Raw genomic sequence first — 24639 nt, 5'->3', positions numbered from 1 at the left:
ATCATGATTGCATCTTGTTGAATTTCCAAGAAAAAGAGTACTTTAAGTGCTGAAACACTCAAATTGTGTGACTTTTCTAACTTTGAAGCTCGATAACTTCGACAAATGATGACCAAATGTCTTAAACAAAGTATCAAATTAATCAGCTCGACGAGATCTTTCACATGACACAACACATCATGATTGCATCTTGTTGAATTTCCAAGAAAAAGACTACTTTAAGTGCTCAAACACTCAAATTTTGAAGCTCGATAACTTCGACAAATGATGACCAAAGGTCTTAAACAAAGTATCAAATTAATCAGCTCGACGAGATCTTTCACATGACACAACACATCATGATTGCATCTTGTTGAATTTCCAAGAAAAAGAGTTCTTTAAGTGCTGAAACACTCAAATTGTGTGACTTTTCTAACTTTGAAGCTCGATAACTTCGACAAACGATGACCAAATGTCTTAAACAAAACGTCAGATCAATCAGCTCGACGAGATCTTTCACATGACACAACACATCATGATTGCATCTTGTTGAATTTCCAAGAAAAAGACTACTTTAAGTGCTCAAACACTCAAATTTTGAAGCTCGATAACTTCGACAAATGATGACCAAAGGTCTTAAACAAAGTATCAAATTAATCAGCTCGACGAGATCTTTCACATGACACAACACATCATGATTGCATCTTGTTGAATTTCCAAGAAAAAGACTACTTTAAGTGCTGAAACACTCAAATTGTGTGACTTTTCTAACTTTGAAGCTCGATAACTTCGACAAATGATGACCAAATGTCTTAAACAAAGTATCAAATTAATCAGCTCGACGAGATCTTTCAGATGACACTACACATCATGATTGCATCTTGTTGAATTTCCAAGAAAAAGACTACTTTAAGTGCTGAAACACTCAAATTGTGTGACTTTTCTAACTTTGAAGCTCGATAACTTCGACAAATGATGACCAAATGTCTTAAACAAAGTATCAAATTAATCAGCTCGACGAGATCTTTCAGATGACACAACACATCATGATTGCATCTTGTTGAATTTCCAAGAAAAAGACTACTTTAAGTGCTGAAACACTCAAATTGTGTGACTTTTCTAACTTTGAAGCTCGATAACTTCGACAAACGATGACCAAATGTCTTAAACAAAACGTCAGATCAATCAGCTCGACGAGATCTTTCAGATGACACAACACATCATGATTGCATCTTGTTGATTTTCTACGAAAAAGAGTACTTTAAGTGCTGAAACACTCAAATTGTGTGACTTTTCTAACTTTGAAGCTCGATAACTTCGACAAACGATGACCAAATGTCTTAAACAAAACGTCAGATTACTCAGCTCGACGAGATCTTTCAGATGACACAACACATCATGATTGCATCCTGTTGAATTTCCAAGAAAAAGAGTACTTTAAGTGTTGAAACACTCAAATTGTGTGACTTTTCTAACTTTGAAGCTCGATAACTTCGACAAACGATGACCAAATGTCTTAAACAAAACGTCAGATTAATCAGCTCGACGAGGTCTTTCAGATGACACTACACATCATGATTGCATCTTGTTGAATTTCCAAGAAAAAGACTACTTTAAGTGCTCAAACACTCAAATTTTGAAGCTCGATAACTTCGACAAATGATGACCAAATGTCTTAAACAAAGTATCAAATTAATCAGCTCGACGAGATCTTTCAGATGACACAACACATCATGATTGCATCTTGTTGATTTTCTACGAAAAAGAGTACTTTAAGTGCTGAAACACTCAAATTGTGTGACTTTTCTAACTTTGAAGCTCGATAACTTCGACAAATGATGACCAAATGTCTTAAACAAAGTATCAAATTAATCAGCTCGACGAGATCTTTCACATGACACAACACATCATGATTGCATCTTGTTGATTTTCTACGAAAAAGAGTACTTTAAGTGCTGAAACACTCAAATTGTGTGACTTTTCTAACTTTGAAGCTCGATAACTTCGACAAATGATGACCAAATGTGTTAAACAAAACGTCAGATTAATCAGCTCGACGAGGTCTTTCAGATGACACTACACATCATGATTGCATCTTGTTGAATTTCCAAGAAAAAGACTACTTTAAGTGCTGAAACACTCAAATTGTGTGACTTTTCTAACTTTGAAGCTCGATAACTTCGACAAATGATGACCAAATGTCTTAAACAAAGTATCAAATTAATCAGCTCGACGAGATCTTTCACATGACACAACACATCATGATTGCATCTTGTTGATTTTCTACGAAAAAGAGTACTTTAAGTGCTGAAACACTCAAATTGTGTGACTTTTCTAACTTTGAAGCTCGATAACTTCGACAAACGATGACCAAATGTCTTAAACAAAACGTCAGATTACTCAGCTCGACGAGATCTTTCAGATGACACAACACATCGTGATTGCATCTTGTTGATTTTCTACGAAAAAGAGTACTTTAAATGCTGAAATACTCAAATTGTGTGACTTTTCTAACTTTGAAGCTCGATAACTTCGACAAATGATGACCAAATGTGTTAAACAAAACGTCAGATTAATCAGCTCGACGAGGTCTTTCAGATGACACTACACATCATGATTGCATCTTGTTGAATTTCCAAGAAAAAGAGTACTTTAAGTGCTGAAACACTCAAATTGTGTGACTTTTCTAACTTTGAAGCTCGATAACTTCGACAAATGATGACCAAATGTCTTAAACAAAGTATCAAATTAATCAGCTCGACGAGATCTTTCACATGACACAACACATCATGATTGCATCTTGTTGAATTTCCAAGAAAAAGACTACTTTAAGTGCTCAAACACTCAAATTTTGAAGCTCGATAACTTCGACAAATGATGACCAAATGTCTTAAACAAAGTATCAAATTAATCAGCTCGACGAGATCTTTCACATGACATAACACATCATGATTGCATCTTGTTGATTTTCTAAGAAAAAGAGTACTATAAGTGCTCAAACACTCAAATTTTGAAGCTCGATAACTTCGACAAATGATGACCAAATGTCTTAAACAAAGTATCAAATTAATCAGCTCGACGAGATCTTTCACATGACACAACACATCATGATTGCATCTTGTTGAATTTCCAAGAAAAAGACTACTTTAAGTGCTCAAACACTCAAATTTTGAAGCTCGATAACTTCGACAAATGATGACCAAATGTGTTAAACAAAACGTCAGATTAATCAGCTCGACGAGATCTTTCAGATGACACAACACATCATGATTGCATCTTGTTGAATTTCCAAGAAAAAGACTACTTTAAGTGCTGAAACACTCAAATTGTGTGACTTTTCTAACTTTGAAGCTCGATAACTTCGACAAATGATGACCAAATGTCTTAAACAAAGTATCAAATTAATCAGCTCGACGAGATCTTTCACATGACACAACACATCATGATTGCATCTTGTTGAATTTCCAAGAAAAAGACTACTTTAAGTGCTCAAACACTCAAATTTTGAAGCTCGATAACTTCGACAAATGATGACCAAATGTGTTAAACAAAACGTCAGATTAATCAGCTCGACGAGATCTTTCAGATGACACAACACATCATGATTGCATCTTGTTGAATTTCCAAGAAAAAGACTACTTTAAGTGCTGAAACACTCAAATTGTGTGACTTTTCTAACTTTGAAGCTCGATAACTTCGACAAATGATGACCAAATGTCTTAAACAAAGTATCAAATTAATCAGCTCGACGAGATCTTTCACATGACACAACACATCATGATTGCATCTTGTTGAATTTCCAAGAAAAAGACTACTTTAAGTGCTCAAACACTCAAATTTTGAAGCTCGATAACTTCGACAAATGATGACCAAATGTGTTAAACAAAACGTCAGATTAATCAGCTCGACGAGATCTTTCAGATGACACAACACATCATGATTGCATCTTGTTGAATTTCCAAGAAAAAGACTACTTTAAGTGCTGAAACACTCAAATTGTGTGACTTTTCTAACTTTGAAGCTCGATAACTTCGACAAATGATGACCAAATGTCCTAAACAAAGTATCAAATTAATCAGCTCGACGATATCTTTCACATGACACAACACATCATGATTGCATCTTGTTGATTTTCTACGAAAAAGAGTACTTTAAGTGCTGAAACACTCAAATTGTGTGACTTTTCTAACTTTGAAGCTCGATAACTTCGACAAATGATGACCAAATGTGTTAAACAAAACGTCAGATTAATCAGCTCGACGAGGTCTTTCAGATGACACAACACATCATGATTGCATCTTGTTGAATTTCCAAGAAAAAGACTACTTTAAGTGCTGAAACACTCAAATTGTGTGACTTTTCTAACTTTGAAGCTCGATAACTTCGACAAATGATGACCAAATGTCTTAAACAAAGTATCAAATTAATCAGCTCGACGAGATCTTTCACATGACACAACACATCATGATTGCATCTTGTTGAATTTCCAAGAAAAAGACTACTTTAAGTGCTCAAACACTCAAATTTTGAAGCTCGATAACTTCGACAAATGATGACCAAATGTGTTAAACAAAACGTCAGATTAATCAGCTCGACGAGATCTTTCAGATGACACAACACATCATGATTGCATCTTGTTGAATTTCCAAGAAAAAGACTACTTTAAGTGCTGAAACACTCAAATTGTGTGACTTTTCTAACTTTGAAGCTCGATAACTTCGACAAACGATGACCAAATGTCTTAAACAAAACGTCAGATTACTCAGCTCGACGAGATCTTTCAGATGACACAACACATCATGATTGCATCCTGTTGAATTTCCAAGAAAAAGAGTACTTTAAGTGTTGAAACACTCAAATTGTGTGACTTTTCTAACTTTGAAGCTCGATAACTTCGACAAATGATGACCAAATGTGTTAAACAAAACGTCAGATTAATCAGCTCGACGAGGTCTTTCAGATGACACTACGCATCATGATTGCATCTTGTTGAATTTCCAAGAAAAAGAGTACTTTAAGTGCTGAAACACTCAAATTGTGTGACTTTTCTAACTTTGAAGCTCGATAACTTCGACAAACGATCACCAAATGTCTTAAACAAAACGTCAGATTAATCAGCTCGACGAGATCTTTGAGATGACACAACACATCATGATTGCATCTTGTTGATTTTCTACGAAAAAGAATACTTTAAGTGCTGAAACACTCAAATTGTGTGACTTTTCTAACTTTGAAGCTCGATAACTTCGACAAACGATGACCAAATGTCTTAAACAAAACGTCAGATTAATCAGCTCGACGAGATCTTTCAGATGACACAACACATCATGATTGCATCTTGTTGATTTTCTACGAAAAAGAGTACTTTAAGTGCTGAAACACTCAAATTGTGTGACTTTTCTAACTTTGAAGCTCGATAACTTCGACAAATGATGACCAAATGTGTTAAACAAAACGTCAGATTAATCAGCTCGACGAGGTCTTTCAGATGACACTACACATCATGATTGCATCTTGTTGATTTTCTAAGAAAAAGAGTACTTGAAGTGCTGAAACACTCAAATTGTGTGACTTTTCTAACTTTGAAACTCGATAACTTCGACAAACGATGACCAAATGTCATAAACAAAACGTCAGATCAGTCAGCTCGACGAGATCTTTCAGATGACACAACACATCATGATTGCATCTTGTTGATTTTCTACGAAAAAGAGTACTTTAAATGCTGAAATACTCAAATTGTGTGACTTTTCTAACTTTGAAGCTCGATAACTTCGACAAACGATGACCAAATGTCTTAAACAAAACGTCAGATCAGTCAGCTCGACGAGATCTTTCAGATGACACAACACATCGTGATTGCATCTTGTTGATTTTCTACGAAAAAGAGTACTTTAAATGCTGAAATACTCAAATTGTGTGACTTTTCTAACTTTGAAGCTCGATAACTTCGACAAACGATGACCAAATGTCTTAAACAAAACGTCAGATCAGTCAGCTCGACGAGATCTTTCAGATGACACAACACATCATGATTGCATCTTGTTGATTTTCTACGAAAAAGAGTACTTTAAATGCTGAAATACTCAAATTGTGTGACTTTTCTAACTTTGAAACTCGATAACTTCGACAAACGATGACCAAATGTCATAAACAAAACGTCAGATCAGTCAGCTCGACGAGATCTTTCAGATGACACAACACATCATGATTGCATCTTGTTGATTTTCTACGAAAAAGAGTACTTTAAATGCTGAAATACTCAAATTGTGTGACTTTTCTAACTTTGAAGCTCGATAACTTCGACAAACGATGACCAAATGTCTTAAACAAAACGTCAGATCAGTCAGCTCGACGAGATCTTTCAGATGACACAACACATCATGATTGCATCTTGTTGATTTTCTACGAAAAAGAGTACTTTAAGTGCTGAAACACTCAAATTGTGTGACTTTTCTAACTTTGAAGCTCGATAACTTCGACAAACGATGACCAAATGTCTTAAACAAAACGTCAGATTAATCAGCTCGACGAGATCTTTCAGATGACACAACACATCGTGATTGCATCTTGTTGAATTTCCAAGAAAAAGACTACTTTAAGTGCTCAAACACTCAAATTTTGAAGCTCGATAACTTCGACAAATGATGACCAAATGTCTTAAACAAAGTATCAAATTAATCAGCTCGACGAGATCTTTCACATGACATAACACATCATGATTGCATCTTGTTGATTTTCTAAGAAAAAGAGTACTTTAAGTGCTCAAACACTCAAATTTTGAAGCTCGATAACTTCGACAAATGATGACCAAATGTGTTAAACAAAACGTCAGATTAATCAGCTCGACGAGGTCTTTCAGATGACACTACACATCATGATTGCATCTTGTTGAATTTCCAAGAAAAAGACTACATTAAGTGCTGAAACACTCAAATTGTGTGACTTTTCTAACTTTGAAGCTCGATAACTTCGACAAATGATGACCAAATGTCTTAAACAAAGTATCAAATTAATCAGCTCGACGAGATCTTTCACATGACACAACACATCATGATTGCATCTTGTTGAATTTCCAAGAAAAAGACTACTTTAAGTGCTCAAACACTCAAATTTTGAAGCTCGATAACTTCGACAAATGATGACCAAAGGTCTTAAACAAAGTATCAAATTAATCAGCTCGACGAGATCTTTCACATGACACAACACATCATGATTGCATCTTGTTGAATTTCCAAGAAAAAGAGTTCTTTAAGTGCTGAAACACTCAAATTGTGTGACTTTTCTAACTTTGAAGCTCGATAACTTCGACAAACGATGACCAAATGTCTTAAACAAAACGTCAGATCAATCAGCTCGACGAGATCTTTCACATGACACAACACATCATGATTGCATCTTGTTGAATTTCCAAGAAAAAGACTACTTTAAGTGCTCAAACACTCAAATTTTGAAGCTCGATAACTTCGACAAATGATGACCAAAGGTCTTAAACAAAGTATCAAATTAATCAGCTCGACGAGATCTTTCACATGACACAACACATCATGATTGCATCTTGTTGAATTTCCAAGAAAAAGACTACTTTAAGTGCTGAAACACTCAAATTGTGTGACTTTTCTAACTTTGAAGCTCGATAACTTCGACAAATGATGACCAAATGTCTTAAACAAAGTATCAAATTAATCAGCTCGACGAGATCTTTCAGATGACACTACACATCATGATTGCATCTTGTTGAATTTCCAAGAAAAAGACTACTTTAAGTGCTGAAACACTCAAATTGTGTGACTTTTCTAACTTTGAAGCTCGATAACTTCGACAAATGATGACCAAATGTCTTAAACAAAGTATCAAATTAATCAGCTCGACGAGATCTTTCAGATGACACAACACATCATGATTGCATCTTGTTGAATTTCCAAGAAAAAGACTACTTTAAGTGCTGAAACACTCAAATTGTGTGACTTTTCTAACTTTGAAGCTCGATAACTTCGACAAACGATGACCAAATGTCTTAAACAAAACGTCAGATCAATCAGCTCGACGAGATCTTTCAGATGACACAACACATCATGATTGCATCTTGTTGATTTTCTACGAAAAAGAGTACTTTAAGTGCTGAAACACTCAAATTGTGTGACTTTTCTAACTTTGAAGCTCGATAACTTCGACAAACGATGACCAAATGTCTTAAACAAAACGTCAGATTACTCAGCTCGACGAGATCTTTCAGATGACACAACACATCATGATTGCATCCTGTTGAATTTCCAAGAAAAAGAGTACTTTAAGTGTTGAAACACTCAAATTGTGTGACTTTTCTAACTTTGAAGCTCGATAACTTCGACAAACGATGACCAAATGTCTTAAACAAAACGTCAGATTAATCAGCTCGACGAGATCTTTCAGATGACACAACACATCATGATTGCATCTTGTTGATTTTCTACGAAAAAGAGTACTTTAAGTGCTGAAACACTCAAATTGTGTGACTTTTCTAACTTTGAAGCTCGATAACTTCGACAAATGATGACCAAATGTGTTAAACAAAACGTCAGATTAATCAGCTCGACGAGGTCTTTCAGATGACACTACACATCATGATTGCATCTTGTTGAATTTCCAAGAAAAAGACTACTTTAAGTGCTCAAACACTCAAATTTTGAAGCTCGATAACTTCGACAAATGATGACCAAATGTCTTAAACAAAGTATCAAATTAATCAGCTCGACGAGATCTTTCAGATGACACAACACATCATGATTGCATCTTGTTGATTTTCTACGAAAAAGAGTACTTTAAGTGCTGAAACACTCAAATTGTGTGACTTTTCTAACTTTGAAGCTCGATAACTTCGACAAATGATGACCAAATGTCTTAAACAAAGTATCAAATTAATCAGCTCGACGAGATCTTTCACATGACACAACACATCATGATTGCATCTTGTTGATTTTCTACGAAAAAGAGTACTTTAAGTGCTGAAACACTCAAATTGTGTGACTTTTCTAACTTTGAAGCTCGATAACTTCGACAAATGATGACCAAATGTGTTAAACAAAACGTCAGATTAATCAGCTCGACGAGGTCTTTCAGATGACACTACACATCATGATTGCATCTTGTTGAATTTCCAAGAAAAAGACTACTTTAAGTGCTGAAACACTCAAATTGTGTGACTTTTCTAACTTTGAAGCTCGATAACTTCGACAAATGATGACCAAATGTCTTAAACAAAGTATCAAATTAATCAGCTCGACGAGATCTTTCACATGACACAACACATCATGATTGCATCTTGTTGATTTTCTACGAAAAAGAGTACTTTAAGTGCTGAAACACTCAAATTGTGTGACTTTTCTAACTTTGAAGCTCGATAACTTCGACAAACGATGACCAAATGTCTTAAACAAAACGTCAGATTACTCAGCTCGACGAGATCTTTCAGATGACACAACACATCGTGATTGCATCTTGTTGATTTTCTACGAAAAAGAGTACTTTAAATGCTGAAATACTCAAATTGTGTGACTTTTCTAACTTTGAAGCTCGATAACTTCGACAAATGATGACCAAATGTGTTAAACAAAACGTCAGATTAATCAGCTCGACGAGGTCTTTCAGATGACACTACACATCATGATTGCATCTTGTTGAATTTCCAAGAAAAAGAGTACTTTAAGTGCTGAAACACTCAAATTGTGTGACTTTTCTAACTTTGAAGCTCGATAACTTCGACAAATGATGACCAAATGTCTTAAACAAAGTATCAAATTAATCAGCTCGACGAGATCTTTCACATGACACAACACATCATGATTGCATCTTGTTGAATTTCCAAGAAAAAGACTACTTTAAGTGCTCAAACACTCAAATTTTGAAGCTCGATAACTTCGACAAATGATGACCAAATGTCTTAAACAAAGTATCAAATTAATCAGCTCGACGAGATCTTTCACATGACATAACACATCATGATTGCATCTTGTTGATTTTCTAAGAAAAAGAGTACTATAAGTGCTCAAACACTCAAATTTTGAAGCTCGATAACTTCGACAAATGATGACCAAATGTCTTAAACAAAGTATCAAATTAATCAGCTCGACGAGATCTTTCACATGACACAACACATCATGATTGCATCTTGTTGAATTTCCAAGAAAAAGACTACTTTAAGTGCTCAAACACTCAAATTTTGAAGCTCGATAACTTCGACAAATGATGACCAAATGTGTTAAACAAAACGTCAGATTAATCAGCTCGACGAGATCTTTCAGATGACACAACACATCATGATTGCATCTTGTTGAATTTCCAAGAAAAAGACTACTTTAAGTGCTGAAACACTCAAATTGTGTGACTTTTCTAACTTTGAAGCTCGATAACTTCGACAAATGATGACCAAATGTCTTAAACAAAGTATCAAATTAATCAGCTCGACGAGATCTTTCACATGACACAACACATCATGATTGCATCTTGTTGAATTTCCAAGAAAAAGACTACTTTAAGTGCTCAAACACTCAAATTTTGAAGCTCGATAACTTCGACAAATGATGACCAAATGTGTTAAACAAAACGTCAGATTAATCAGCTCGACGAGATCTTTCAGATGACACAACACATCATGATTGCATCTTGTTGAATTTCCAAGAAAAAGACTACTTTAAGTGCTGAAACACTCAAATTGTGTGACTTTTCTAACTTTGAAGCTCGATAACTTCGACAAATGATGACCAAATGTCTTAAACAAAGTATCAAATTAATCAGCTCGACGAGATCTTTCACATGACACAACACATCATGATTGCATCTTGTTGAATTTCCAAGAAAAAGACTACTTTAAGTGCTCAAACACTCAAATTTTGAAGCTCGATAACTTCGACAAATGATGACCAAATGTGTTAAACAAAACGTCAGATTAATCAGCTCGACGAGATCTTTCAGATGACACAACACATCATGATTGCATCTTGTTGAATTTCCAAGAAAAAGACTACTTTAAGTGCTGAAACACTCAAATTGTGTGACTTTTCTAACTTTGAAGCTCGATAACTTCGACAAATGATGACCAAATGTCCTAAACAAAGTATCAAATTAATCAGCTCGACGATATCTTTCACATGACACAACACATCATGATTGCATCTTGTTGATTTTCTACGAAAAAGAGTACTTTAAGTGCTGAAACACTCAAATTGTGTGACTTTTCTAACTTTGAAGCTCGATAACTTCGACAAATGATGACCAAATGTGTTAAACAAAACGTCAGATTAATCAGCTCGACGAGGTCTTTCAGATGACACAACACATCATGATTGCATCTTGTTGAATTTCCAAGAAAAAGACTACTTTAAGTGCTGAAACACTCAAATTGTGTGACTTTTCTAACTTTGAAGCTCGATAACTTCGACAAATGATGACCAAATGTCTTAAACAAAGTATCAAATTAATCAGCTCGACGAGATCTTTCACATGACACAACACATCATGATTGCATCTTGTTGAATTTCCAAGAAAAAGACTACTTTAAGTGCTCAAACACTCAAATTTTGAAGCTCGATAACTTCGACAAATGATGACCAAATGTGTTAAACAAAACGTCAGATTAATCAGCTCGACGAGATCTTTCAGATGACACAACACATCATGATTGCATCTTGTTGAATTTCCAAGAAAAAGACTACTTTAAGTGCTGAAACACTCAAATTGTGTGACTTTTCTAACTTTGAAGCTCGATAACTTCGACAAATGATGACCAAATGTCCTAAACAAAGTATCAAATTAATCAGCTCGACGATATCTTTCACATGACACAACACATCATGATTGCATCTTGTTGATTTTCTACGAAAAAGAGTACTTGAAGTGCTGAAACACTCAAATTGTGTGACTTTTCTAACTTTGAAGCTCGATAACTTCGACAAATGATGACCAAATGTGTTAAACAAAACGTCAGATTAATCAGCTCGACGAGGTCTTTCAGATGACACTACGCATCATGATTGCATCTTGTTGAATTTCCAAGAAAAAGAGTACTTTAAGTGCTGAAACACTCAAATTGTGTGACTTTTCTAACTTTGAAGCTCGATAACTTCGACAAACGATCACCAAATGTCTTAAACAAAACGTCAGATTAATCAGCTCGACGAGATCTTTGAGATGACACAACACATCATGATTGCATCTTGTTGATTTTCTACGAAAAAGAATACTTTAAGTGCTGAAACACTCAAATTGTGTGACTTTTCTAACTTTGAAGCTCGATAACTTCGACAAACGATGACCAAATGTCTTAAACAAAACGTCAGATTAATCAGCTCGACGAGATCTTTCAGATGACACAACACATCATGATTGCATCTTGTTGATTTTCTACGAAAAAGAGTACTTTAAGTGCTGAAACACTCAAATTGTGTGACTTTTCTAACTTTGAAGCTCGATAACTTCGACAAATGATGACCAAATGTGTTAAACAAAACGTCAGATTAATCAGCTCGACGAGGTCTTTCAGATGACACTACACATCATGATTGCATCTTGTTGAATTTCCAAGAAAAAGAGTACTTTAAGTGCTGAAACACTCAAATTTTGAAGCTCGATAACTTCGACAAATGATGACTAAATGTCTTAAACAAAACGTCAGATTAATCAGCTCGACGAGATCTTTCAGATGACACAACACATCATGATTGCATCTTGTTGAATTTCCAAGAAAAAGAGTACTTTAAGTGCTGAAACACTCAAATTTTGAAGCTCGATAACTTCGACAAATGATGACTAAATGTCTTAAACAAAACGTCAGATTAATCAGCTCGACGAGATCTTTCAGATGACACTACACATCATGATTGCATCTTGTTGAATTTCCAAGAAAAAGAGTACTTTAAGTGCTGAAACACTCAAATTTTGAAGCTCGATAACTTCGACAAATGATGACTAAATGTCTTAAACAAAACGTCAGATTAATCAGCTCGACGAGATCTTTCAGATGACACTACACATCATGATTGCATCTTGTTGAATTTCCAAGAAAAAGAGTACTTTAAGTGCTGAAACACTCAAATTTTGAAGCTCGATAACTTCGACAAATGATGACTAAATGTCTTAAACAAAACGTCAAATTAATCAGCTCGACGAGATCTTTCACATGACACAACACATCATGATTGCATCTTGTTGAATTTCCAAGAAAAAGAGTACTTTAAGTGCTGAAACACTTAAATTGTGTGACTTTTCTAACTTTGAAGCTCGATAACTTCGACAAATGATGACCAAATGTCTTAAACAAAGTATCAAATTAATCAGCTCGACGAGATCTTTCACATGACACAACACATCATGATTGCATCTTGTTGAATTTCCAAGAAAAAGAGTACTTTAAGTGCTGAAACACTCAAATTGTGTGACTTTTCTAACTTTGAAGCTCGATAACTTCGACAAACGATGACCAAATGTCTTAAACAAAACGTCAGATCAATCAGCTCGACGAGATCTTTCAGATGACACAACACATCATGATTGCATCTTGTTGAATTTCCAAGAAAAAGAGTACTTTAAGTGCTGAAACACTCAAATTGTGTGACTTTTCTAACTTTGAAGCTCGATAACTTCGACAAACGATGACCAAATGTCTTAAACAAAACGTCAGATCAATCAGCTCGACGAGATCTTTCAGATGACACAACACATCATGATTGCATCTTGTTGATTTTCTACGAAAAAGAGTACTTTAAGTGCTGAAACACTCAAATTGTGTGACTTTTCTAACTTTGAAGCTCGATAACTTCGACAAATGATGACCAAATGTGTTAAACAAAACGTCAGATTAATCAGCTCGACGAGATCTTTCAGATGACACAACACATCATGATTGCATCTTGTTGAATTTCCAAGAAAAAGACTACTTTAAGTGCTCAAACACTCAAATTTTGAAGCTCGATTACTTCGATAAATGATGACCAAATGTCTTAAACAAAGTATCAAATTAATCAGCTCGACGAGATCTTTCACATGACACAACACATCATGATTGCATCTTGTTGATTTTCTAAGAAAAACAGTACCTTAAGTGCTGAAACACTCAAATTGTGTGACTTTTCTAACTTTGAAGCTCGATAACTTCGACAAATGATGACCAAATGTGTTAAACAAAACGTCAGATTAATCAGCTCGACGAGGTCTTTCAGATGACACTACACATCATGATTGCATCTTGTTGAATTTCCAAGAAAAAGAGTACTTTAAGTGCTGAAACACTCAAATTGTGTGACTTTTCTAACTTTGAAGCTCGATAACTTCGACAAATGATGACCAAATGTGTTAAACAAAACGTCAGATTAATCAGCTCGACGAGGTCTTTCAGATGACACTACACATCATGATTGCATCTTGTTGAATTTCCAAGAAAAAGAGTACTTTAAGTGCTGAAACACTCAAATTTTGAAGCTCGATAACTTCGACAAATGATGACCAAATGTCTTAAACAAAGTATCAAATTAATCAGCTCGACGAGATCTTTCACATGACACAACACATCATGATTGCATCTTGTTGATTTTCTAAGAAAAAGAGTACTTTAAGTGCTCAAACACTCAAATTTTGAAGCTCGATAACTTCGACAAATGATGACCAAATGTCTTAAACAAAACGTCAGATTAATCAGCTCGACGAGATCTTTCAGATGACACAACACATCATGATTGCATCTTGTTGATTTTCTAAGAAAAAGAGTACCTTAAGTGCTGAAACACTCAAATTGTGTGACTTTTCTAACTTTGAAGCTCGATAACTTCGACAAATGATGACCAAATGTGTTAAACAAAACGTCAGATTAATCAGCTCGACGAGGTCTTTCAGATGACACTACACATCATGATTGCATCTTGTTGAATTTCCAAGAAAAAGAGTACTTTAAGTGCTGAAACACTCAAATTTTGAAGCTCGATAACTTCGACAAATGATGACCAAATGTCTTAAACAAAGTATCAAATTAATCAGCTCGACGAGATCTTTCACATGACACAACACATCATGATTGCATCTTGTTGATTTTCTAAGAAAAAGAGTACTTTAAGTGCTCAAACACTCAAATTTTGAAGCTCGATAACTTCGACAAATGATGACCAAATGTCTTAAACAAAACGTCAGATTAATCAGCTCGACGAGATCTTTCAGATGACACAACACATCATGATTGCATCTTGTTGATTTTCTAAGAAAAAGAGTACCTTAAGTGCTGAAACACTCAAATTGTGTGACTTTTCTAACTTTGAAGCTCGATAACTTCGACAAATGTTGACCAAATGTCTTAAACAAAACGTCAGATTAATCAGCTCGACAAGATCTTTCAGATGACACAACACATCATGATTGCATCTTGTTGAATTTCCAAGAAAAATAGTACTTTAAGTGCTCAAACACTCAAATTTTGAGGCTCGATAACTTCGACAAATGATGACCAAATGTCTTAAACAAAGTATCAAATTAATCAGCTCGACGAGATCTTTCACATGACACAACACATCATGATTGCATCTTGTTGAATTTCCAAGAAAAAGAGTACTTTAAGTGCTGAAACACTCAAATTGTGTGACTTTTCTAACTTTGAAGCTCGATAACTTCGACAAACGATGACTAAATGTCTTAAACAAAACGTCAGATCAATCAGCTCGACGAGATCTTTCAGATGACACAACACATCATGATTGCATCTTGTTGATTTTCTACGAAAAAGAGTACTTTAAGTGCTGAAACACTCAAATTGTGTGACTTTTTTAACTTTGAAGCTCGATAACTTCGACAAACGATGACCAAATGTCTTAAACAAAACGTCAGATCAATCAGCTCGACGAGATCTTTCAGATGACACAACACATCATGATTGCATCTTGTTGATTTTCTACGAAAAAGAGTACTTTAAGTGCTGAAACACTCAAATTGTGTGACTTTTCTAACTTTGAAGCTCGATAACTTCGACAAATGATGACCAAATGTGTTAAACAAAACGTCAGATTAATCAGCTCGACGAGGTCTTTCAGATGACACAACACATCATGATTGCATCTTGTTGAATTTCCAAGAAAAAGAGTACTTTAAGTGCTGAAACACTCAAATTTTGAAGCTCGATAACTTCGACAAATGATGACCAAATGTCTTAAACAAAACGTCAGATTAATCAGCTCGACGAGATCTTTCAGATGACACAACACATCATGATTGCATCTTGTTGATTTTCTAAGAAAAAGAGTACCTTAAGTGCTGAAACACTCAAATTGTGTGACTTTTCTAACTTTGAAGCTCGATAACTTCGACAAATGATGACTAAATGTCTTAAACAAAACGTCAGATTAATCAGCTCGACGAGATCTTTCAGATGACACTACACATCATGATTGCATCTTGTTGAATTTCCAAGAAAAAGAGTACTTTAAGTGCTGAAACACTCAAATTTTGAAGCTCGATAACTTCGACAAATGATGACCAAATGTCTTAAACAAAGTATCAAATTAATCAGCTCGACGAGATCTTTCACATGACACAACACATCATGATTGCATCTTGTTGATTTTCTACGAAAAAGAGTACTTTAAGTGCTGAAACACTCAAATTGTGTGACTTTTCTAACTTTAAAGCTCGATAACTTCGACAAATGTTGACCAAATGTCTTAAACAAAACGTCAGATTAATCAGCTCGACAAGATCTTTCAGATGACACAACACATCATGATTGCATCTTGTTGAATTTCCAAGAAAAAGAGTACTTTAAGTGCTGAAACACTCAAATTGTGTGACTTTTCTAACTTTGAAGCTCGATAACTTCGACAAATGATGACCAAATGTGTTAAACAAAACGTCAGATTAATCAGCTCGACGAGATCTTTCAGATGACACAACACATCATGATTGCATCTTGTTGATTTTCTACGAAAAAGAGTACTTTAAGTGCTGAAACACTCAAATTGTGTGACTTTTTTAACTTTGAAGCTCGATAACTTCGACAAATGATGACCAAATGTGTTAAACAAAACGTCAGATTAATCAGCTCGACGAGATCTTTCAGATGACACAACACATCATGATTGCATCTTGTTGATTTTCTACGAAAAAGAGTACTTTAAGTGCTGAAACACTCAAATTGTGTGACTTTTCTAACTTTGAAGCTCGATAACTTCGACAAATGATGACCAAATGTGTTAAACAAAACGTCAGATTAATCAGCTCGACGAGATCTTTCAGATGACACAACACATCATGATTGCATCTTGTTGAATTTCCAAGAAAAAGAGTACTTTAAGTGCTGAAACACTCAAATTGTGTGACTTTTCTAACTTTGAAGCTCGATAACTTCGACAAATGATGACCAAATGTGTTAAACAAAACGTCAGATTAATCAGCTCGACGAGATCTTTCAGATGACACAACACATCATGATTGCATCTTGTTGATTTTCTACGAAAAAGAGTACTTTAAGTGCTGAAACACTCAAATTGTGTGACTTTTCTAACTTTGAAGCTCGATAACTTCGACAAATGATGACCAAATGTGTTAAACAAAACGTCAGATTAATCAGCTCGACGAGATCTTTCAGATGACACAACACATCATGATTGCATCTTGTTGATTTTCTAAGAAAAAGAGTACCTTAAGTGCTGAAACACTCAAATTGTGTGACTTTTCTAACTTTGAAGCTCGATAACTTCGACAAACGATGACCAAATGTCTTAAACAAAGTATCAAATTAATCAGCTCGACGAGATCTTTCACATGACACAACACATCATGATTGCATCTTGTTGAATTTCCAAGAAAAAGAGTACTTTAAGTGCTGAAACACTCAAATTGTGTGACTTTTCTAACTTTGAAGCTCGATAACTTCGACAAATGATGACCAAATGTGTTAAACAAAACGTCAGATTAATCAGCTCGACGAGATCTTTCAGATGACACAACACATCATGATTGCATCTTGTTGATTTTCTAAGAAAAAGAGTACCTTAAGTGCTGAAACACTCAAATTGTGTGACTTTTCTAACTTTGAAGCTCGATAACTTCGACAAATGATGACCAAATGTGTTAAACAAAACGTCAGATTAATCAGCTCGACGAGATCTTTCAGATGACACAACACATCATGATTGCATCTTGTTGATTTTCTAAGAAAAAGAGTACTTTAAGTGCTCAAACACTCAAATTTTGAAGCTTGATAACTTCGACAAATGATGACCAAATGTCTTAAACAAAACGTCAGATTAATCAGCTCGACGAGATCTTTCAGATGACACAACACATCATGATTGCATCTTGTTGATTTTCTAAGAAAAAGAGTACTTTAAGTGCTCAAACACTCAAATTTTGAAGCTCGATAACTTCGACAAATGATGACTAAATGTCTTAAACAAAACGTCAGATTACTCAGCTCGACGAGATCTTTCAGATGACACAACATATCATGATTGCATCTTGTTGATTTTCTAAGAAAAAGAGTACTTTAAGTGCTCAAACACTCAAATTTTGAAGCTCGATAACTTCGACAAATGATGACTAAATGTCTTAAACAAAACGTCAGAATACTCAGCTCGACGAGATCTTTCAGATGACACAACACATCATGATTGCATCTTGTTGAATTTCCAAGAAAAAGAGTACTTTAAGTGCTGAAACACTCAAATTGTGTGACTTTTCTAACTTTGAAGCTCGATAACTTCGACAAATGTTGACCAAATGTCTTAAACAAAGTATCAAATTAATCAGCTCGACGAGATCTTTCACATGACACAACACATCATGATTGCATCTTGTTGAATTTCCAAGAAAAAGAGTACTTTAAGTGCTGAAACACTCAAATTGTGTGACTTTTCTAACTTTGAAGCTCGATAACTTCGACAAATGATGACCAAATGTCTTAAACAAAGTATCAAATTAATCAGCTCGACGAGATCTTTCACATGACACAACACATCATGATTGCATCTTGTTGAATTTCCAAGAAAAAGAGTACTTTAAGTGCTGAAACACTCAAATTGTGTGACTTTTCTAACTTTGAAGCTCGATAACTTCGACAAACGATGACCAAATGTCTTAAACAAAACGTTAGATTAATCAGCTCGACGAGATCTTTCAGATGACACAACACATCATGATTGCATCTTGTTGATTTTCTAAGAAAAAGAGTACTTTAAGTGCTGAAACACTCAAATTGTGTGACTTTTCTAACTTTGAAGCTCGATAACTTCGACAAACGATGACCAAATGTCTTAAACAAAACGTCAGATCAATCAGCTCGACGAGATCTTTCAGATGACACTACATATCATGATTGCATCTTGTTGATTTTCTAAGAAAAAGAGTACTTTAATTGCTGAAACACTCAAATTGTGTGACTTTTCTAACTTTGAAGCTCGATAACTTCGACAAATGTTGACCAAATGTCTTAAACAAAACGTCAGATTAATCAGCTCGACGAGATCTTTCACATGACACAACACATCATGATTGCATCTTGTTGAATTTCCAAGAAAAAGACTACTTTAAGTGCTCAAACACTCAAATTTTGAAGCTCGATTACTTCGACAAATGATGACCAAATGTCTTAAACAAAGTATCAAATTAATCAGCTCGACGAGATCTTTCACATGACACAACACATCATGATTGCATCTTGTTGATTTTCTACGAAAAAGAGTACTTTAATTGCTGAAACACTCAAATTGTGTGACTTTTCTAACTTTGAAGCTCGATAACTTCGACAAATGTTGACCAAATGTCTTAAACAAAACGTCAGATTAATCAGCTCGACAAGATCTTTCAGATGACACAACACATCATGATTGCATCTTGTTGAATTTCCAAGAAAAAGAGTACTTTAAGTGCTGAAACACTCAAATTGTGTGACTTTTCTAACTTTGAAGCTCGATAACTTCGACAAATGATGACCAAATGTGTTAAACAAAACGTCAGATTAATCAGCTCGACGAGATCTTTCAGATGACACAACACATCATGATTGCATCTTGTTGATTTTCTACGAAAAAGAGTACTTTAAGTGCTGAAACACTCAAATTGTGTGACTTTTTTAACTTTGAAGCTCGATAACTTCGACAAACGATGACCAAATGTCTTAAACAAAACGTCAGATCAATCAGCTCGACGAGATCTTTCAGATGACACAACACATCATGATTGCATCTTGTTGATTTTCTACGAAAAAGAGTACTTTAAGTGCTGAAACACTCAAATTGTGTGACTTTTCTAACTTTGAAGCTCGATAACTTCGACAAATGATGACCAAATGTGTTAAACAAAACGTCAGATTAATCAGCTCGACGAGATCTTTCAGATGACACAACACATCATGATTGCATCTTGTTGAATTTCCAAGAAAAAGAGTACTTTAAGTGCTGAAACACTCAAATTGTGTGACTTTTCTAACTTTGAAGCTCGATAACTTCGACAAATGATGACCAAATGTGTTAAACAAAACGTCAGATTAATCAGCTCGACGAGATCTTTCAGATGACACAACACATCATGATTGCATCTTGTTGATTTTCTAAGAAAAAGAGTACTTTAAGTGCTGAAACACTCAAATTGTGTGACTTTTCTAACTTTGAAGCTCGATAACTTCGACAAATGATGACCAAATGTGTTAAACAAAACGTCAGATTAATCAGCTCGACGAGATCTTTCAGATGACACAACACATCATGATTGCATCTTGTTGATTTTCTAAGAAAAAGAGTACTTTAAGTGCTCAAACACTCAAATTTTGAAGCTCGATAACTTCGACAAATGATGACTAAATGTCTTAAACAAAACGTCAGATTACTCAGCTCGACGAGATCTTTCAGATGACACAACACATCATGATTGCATCTTGTTGATTTTCTAAGAAAAAGAGTACTTTAAGTGCTCAAACACTCAAATTTTGAAGCTCGATAACTTCGACAAATGATGACTAAATGTCTTAAACAAAACGTCAGAATACTCAGCTCGACGAGATCTTTCAGATGACACAACACATCATGATTGCATCTTGTTGAATTTCCAAGAAAAAGAGTACTTTAAGTGCTGAAACACTCAAATTGTGTGACTTTTCTAACTTTGAAGCTCGATAACTTCGACAAATGTTGACCAAATGTCTTAAACAAAGTATCAAATTAATCAGCTCGACGAGATCTTTCACATGACACAACACATCATGATTGCATCTTGTTGAATTTCCAAGAAAAAGAGTACTTTAAGTGCTGAAACACTCAAATTGTGTGACTTTTCTAACTTTGAAGCTCGATAACTTCGACAAATGATGACCAAATGTCTTAAACAAAGTATCAAATTAATCAGCTCGACGAGATCTTTCACATGACACAACACATCATGATTGCATCTTGTTGAATTTCCAAGAAAAAAAGTACTTTAAGTGCTGAAACACTCAAATTGTGTGACTTTTCTAACTTTGAAGCTCGATAACTTCGACAAACGATGACCAAATGTCTTAAACAAAACGTCAGATTAATCAGCTCGACGAGATCTTTCAGATGACACAACACATCATGATTGCATCTTGTTGATTTTCTACGAAAAAGAGTACTTTAAGTGCTGAAACACTCAAATTGTGTGACTTTTCTAACTTTGAAGCTCGATAACTTCGACAAATGATGACCAAATGTGTTAAACAAAACGTCAGATTAATCAGCTCGACGAGATCTTTCAGATGACACAACACATCATGATTGCATCTTGTTGAATTTCCAAGAAAAAGAGTACTTTAAGTGCTGAAACACTCAAATTGTGTGACTTTTCTAACTTTGAAGCTCGATAACTTCGACAAATGATGACCAAATGTGTTAAACAAAACGTCAGATTAATCAGCTCGACGAGATCTTTCAGATGACACAACACATCATGATTGCATCTTGTTGAATTTCTAAGAAAAAGAGTACTTTAAGTGCTGAAACACTCAAATTGTGTGACTTTTCTAACTTTGAAGCTCGATAACTTCGACAAACGATGACCAAATTTCTTAAACAAAACGTCAGATTAATCAGCTCGACGAGATCTTTCAGATGACACAACACATCATGATTGCATCTTGTTGATTTTCTACGAAAAAGAGTACTTTAAGTGCTGAAACACTCAAATTGTGTGACTTTTCTAACTTTGAAGCTCGATAACTTCGACAAATGATGACCAAATGTGTTAAACAAAACGTCAGATTAATCAGCTCGACGAGATCTTTCAGATGACACAACACATCATGATTGCATCTTGTTGAATTTCCAAGAAAAAGAGTACTTTAAGTGCTGAAACACTCAAATTGTGTGACTTTTCTAACTTTGAAGCTCGATAACTTCGACAAATGATGACCAAATGTGTTAAACAAAACGTCAGATTAATCAGCTCGACGAGATCTTTCAGATGACACAACACATCATGATTGCATCTTGTTGATTTTCTAAGAAAAAGAGTACTTTAAGTGCTGAAACACTCAAATTGTGTGACTTTTCTAACTTTGAAGCTCGATAACTTCGACAAACGATGACCAAATTTCTTAAACAAAACGTCAGATTAATCAGCTCGACGAGATCTTTCAGATGACACAACACATCATGATTGCATCTTGTTGATTTTCTACGAAAAAGAGTACTTTAAGTGCTGAAACACTCAAATTGTGTGACTTTTCTAACTTTGAAGCTCGATAACTTCGACAAATGATGACCAAATGTGTTAAACAAAACGTCAGATTAATCAGCTCGACGAGATCTTTCAGATGACACAACACATCATGATTGCATCTTGTTGAATTTCCAAGAAAAAGAGTACTTTAAGTGCTGAAACACTCAAATTGTGTGACTTTTCTAACTTTGAAGCTCGATAACTTCGACAAATGATGACCAAATGTGTTAAACAAAACGTCAGATTAATCAGCTCGACGAGATCTTTCAGATGACACAACACATCATGATTGCATCTTGTTGAATTTCTAAGAAAAAGAGTACTTTAAGTGCTGAAACACTCAAATTGTGTGACTTTTCTAACTTTGAAGCTCGATAACTTCGACAAACGATGACCAAATTTCTTAAACAAAACGTCAGATTAATCAGCTCGACGAGATCTTTCAGATGACACAACACATCATGATTGCATCTTGTTGATTTTCTACGAAAAAGAGTACTTTAAGTGCTGAAACACTCAAATTGTGTGACTTTTCTAACTTTGAAGCTCGATAACTTCGACAAATGATGACCAAATGTGTTAAACAAAACGTCAGATTAATCAGCTCGACGAGATCTTTCAGATGACACAACACATCATGATTGCATCTTGTTGAATTTCCAAGAAAAAGAGTACTTTAAGTGCTGAAACACTCAAATTGTGTGACTTTTCTAACTTTGAAGCTCGATAACTTCGACAAATGATGACCAAATGTGTTAAACAAAACGTCAGATTAATCAGCTCGACGAGATCTTTCAGATGACACAACACATCATGATTGCATCTTGTTGATTTTCTAAGAAAAAGAGTACTTTAAGTGCTGAAACACTCAAATTGTGTGACTTTTCTAACTTTGAAGCTCGATAACTTCGACAAACGATGACCAAATTTCTTAAACAAAACGTCAGATTAATCAGCTCGACGAGATCTTTCAGATGACACAACACATCATGATTGCATCTTGTTGATTTTCTACGAAAAAGAGTACTTTAAGTGCTGAAACACTCAAATTGTGTGACTTTTCTAACTTTGAAGCTCGATAACTTCGACAAATGATGACCAAATGTGTTAAACAAAACGTCAGATTAATCAGCTCGACGAGATCTTTCAGATGACACAACACATCATGATTGCATCTTGTTGAATTTCCAAGAAAAAGAGTACTTTAAGTGCTGAAACACTCAAATTGTGTGACTTTTCTAACTTTGAAGCTCGATAACTTCGACAAATGATGACCAAATGTGTTAAACAAAACGTCAGATTAATCAGCTCGACGAGATCTTTCAGATGACACAACACATCATGATTGCATCTTGTTGAATTTCCAAGAAAAAGACTACTTTAAGTGCTCAAACACTCAAATTTTGAAGCTCGATTACTTCGACAAATGATGACCAAATGTCTTAAACAAAGTATCAAATTAATCAGCTCGACGAGATCTTTCACATGACACAACACATCATGATTGCATCTTGTTGATTTTCTAAGAAAAACAGTACCTTAAGTGCTGAAACACTCAAATTGTGTGACTTTTCTAACTTTGAAGCTCGATAACTTCGACAAATGATGACCAAATGTGTTAAACAAAACGTCAGATTACTCAGCTCGACGAGATCTTTCAGATGACACAACACATCATGATTGCATCCTGTTGAATTTCCAAGAAAAAGAGTACTTTAAGTGTTGAAACACTCAAATTGTGTGACTTTTCTAACTTTGAAGCTCGATAACTTCGACAAACGATGACCAAATGTCTTAAACAAAACGTCAGATTAATCAGCTCGACGAGATCTTTCAGATGACACAACACATCATGATTGCATCTTGTTGATTTTCTACGAAAAAGAGTACTTTAAGTGCTGAAACACTCAAATTGTGTGACTTTTCTAACTTTGAAGCTCGATAACTTCGACAAATGATGACCAAATGTGTTAAACAAAACGT

This window comes from Euwallacea fornicatus, unplaced genomic scaffold (assembly GCF_040115645.1).
Source record: "Euwallacea fornicatus isolate EFF26 unplaced genomic scaffold, ASM4011564v1 scaffold_58, whole genome shotgun sequence".
NCBI classification, from domain to species: domain Eukaryota; kingdom Metazoa; phylum Arthropoda; class Insecta; order Coleoptera; family Curculionidae; genus Euwallacea; species Euwallacea fornicatus.
This window is presented reverse-complemented; position numbering follows the sequence as displayed.